The sequence below is a fragment of the Macrobrachium nipponense genome, chromosome 36 (genome assembly GCF_015104395.2).
Source record: "Macrobrachium nipponense isolate FS-2020 chromosome 36, ASM1510439v2, whole genome shotgun sequence".
NCBI lineage: Eukaryota > Metazoa > Arthropoda > Malacostraca > Decapoda > Palaemonidae > Macrobrachium > Macrobrachium nipponense.
The window spans coordinates 53,069,656-53,072,155 of NC_087220.1; positions in this window are offsets into that span (position 1 = coordinate 53,069,656).

The following is a 2,500-nucleotide window of genomic DNA, read 5'->3' on the forward strand; positions in this document are numbered from 1 at the left end:
ATTATTATTATTATTATTATTATTATTATTATTATTTTATTATTATTATTATTATTATTATTATTATTATTATTATTATTATTATTATTATTATTATTATTATTTTGGGGACTGGTAGCATTAGCATTTAAAGAACTTTATTTTTGTAATTAGCGGATAACCCTCCCTCTCCTCCTGTACTCTCTAAACGCTTTAGTTCGAAATAGAAACCGTATCTATATGAATTTCACGGTATTTAATGACTGAATTTTACACCTTGATATCTGAACAAGATGCGGCGTCTTCTCCTGAACTTGGCCCTCCTGAATGAAACCCGCCCTTCAACAAAGCTTTCATTTCACAACAGAACGCGACGTTCGGATTTCAAAGCAGAGTTACGGTGGTTTTTCCAAAGTTATTTTCTCGCAGTAGTTTTTTCCTAAGTAGGTTTTGCCAGTTTTTTACCATTAGTTTTTGCCCAGTAGTTTTTACGATTATTTACCACCAGTAGTTTTTTCCCAGTAGTTTTTCCTCGGTAGTTTTCCCAAATAGTTTTTTTTCCATAGTTTTTCCTACTAGTTTCCCCTGTAGTTTTCCCCCGTAGTTTTACCCTTGTAGTTTTTCCCCTGTAGTTTCTCTAGTAGTTTTTCCCTTGTAGGTTCCCCCCTGTAGTTTTCCCAGTAGTTTTTCCTTGGTAGTTTTTCCCCTGTAGTTTTCACAATAGTGTTTTTTCCCCTGTAGTTTTCACAATAGTTTTTCCCCTGTAGTTTTCACAATAGTTTTTCTCCCCTGTAGTTTTCACGGTAATCACAGTTTTTTCCCCTGTAGTTTTTCATTTTCACAATAGTTTTTCCCCGGTAGTTTTCACAATAGTTTTTCCCCTGTAGTTTTCACAATAGTTTTTCCCATGTAGTTTTCACAATAGTTTTTCCCCGGTAGTTTTCACAATAGTTTTTCCCCGGTAGTTTTCACAATATTTTTTCCACTGTAGTTTTCACACAAGTTTTTCCCTTTTTCCCCGTAGTTTTTTCACAATATTTTTCCCCGGTCGGTTTTTAGTTTTCACAATAGTTTTATTTTTCCCCTGTATGTTTTCACAATAGTTTTTTCCACGGTAGTTTTCACATATTTTTTTCCCCTGTAGTTTTCACAATAGTTTTTCCCCGGTAGTTTTCACAATATTTTTCCCCTGTAGTTTTCACAATAGTTTTTCCCCGGTAGTTTTCACAATAGTTTTTCCCCTGTAGTTTTCACAATAGTTTTTCCCCTGTAGTTTTTTCACAATAGTTTTTCCCCGGTAGTTTTCACAATATTTTTCCCGTAGTTTTTCACAATAGTTTTTCCCCTGTAGTTTTCACAAGTTTTTCCCCGGTAGTTTTCACAATAGTTTTTCCCCTGTAGTTTTCACAATAGTTTTTCCCCGGTAGTTTTCACAATATTTTTTCCCCTGTAGTTTTCAGCAAATAGTTTTTCCCCGGTATTTTTTCCAACTATTTGTTCCCCTGTAGTTTTCTCACAAATAGTTTTTCCCCCGTAGTTTTTCACAATAGTTTTTTCCCCCCGTAGTTTCACAATAGTTTTTTCCCCTGTAAGTTTTTCACAAAGGGTTTTTACCCCGGTAGTTTTCCACAAAGTTTTTTTCCCCGGTAGTTTTCACAATAGTTTTTCCCCGGTAGTTTTCACAATAGTTTTTCCCCTGTAGTTTTCACAATAGTTTTTCCCCTGGTTAGTTTTCAACCCCCAATTTTAATACCCCTGTATTTTCACAATAGTTTTCCCCTTTTTTCCCCGTAGTTTTCACAATAGTTTTTCCCCGGTAGTTTTCACAATATTTTTTCCCCGGTAGTTTTTCCCCAGTAGAATATTCCCCAATAGTTTTTACCCAGTAGTTTTCCTCAAGAGTTTTTCCACAGTAGTTTTTCCCCGGTAGTTTTTACCCAATAGGTTTCTCCGTAAGTTTTCTCCCAGTAGTTTTCCCCAATAGTTTCTCCCTAGCAGTTTTTGCTATTATCCTCCGTAGTTTTCCCCATTTGCGGATTTTCGAATCGCTAATGGGAAAGAGTAGTCTTCTCAAAAAGGGTTTTTATGTAGGTTAATTCTTTGTCCCGATTTATTTCCAAGCACCGTGACGGTACAGTTAATTGAATATCGGAAACTCGTGTTGCGTTAATTGTTTCTCTTGAGTATCGGACATCTGCGACCCCCATATTAGATGGCTTTGATTGATTGATTTCCGTTGACTGGCGGGGCAGCAGTGAGGGTCAGTGAATTGGATGGGAATTTGGAAGTACGAAATGGGTGGATTTAGACTAAGCAGTTTTTCTTCAACAAAGTAAATAAAACAATCATAAACAAGAAAGTCATATTTTTATAAACAAAGTAAACTTTTTTTATATAACAGTTTTCATGGGTACGATTTGCCCTGTTAAATGAATTGGTATTTTTTTTTTTTTTTTTTGCATTTCGTTTTAGTTTTCGGAAAAGGAAACTATTGCCCCGGTTTTGTCTGTCCGTCCGCACT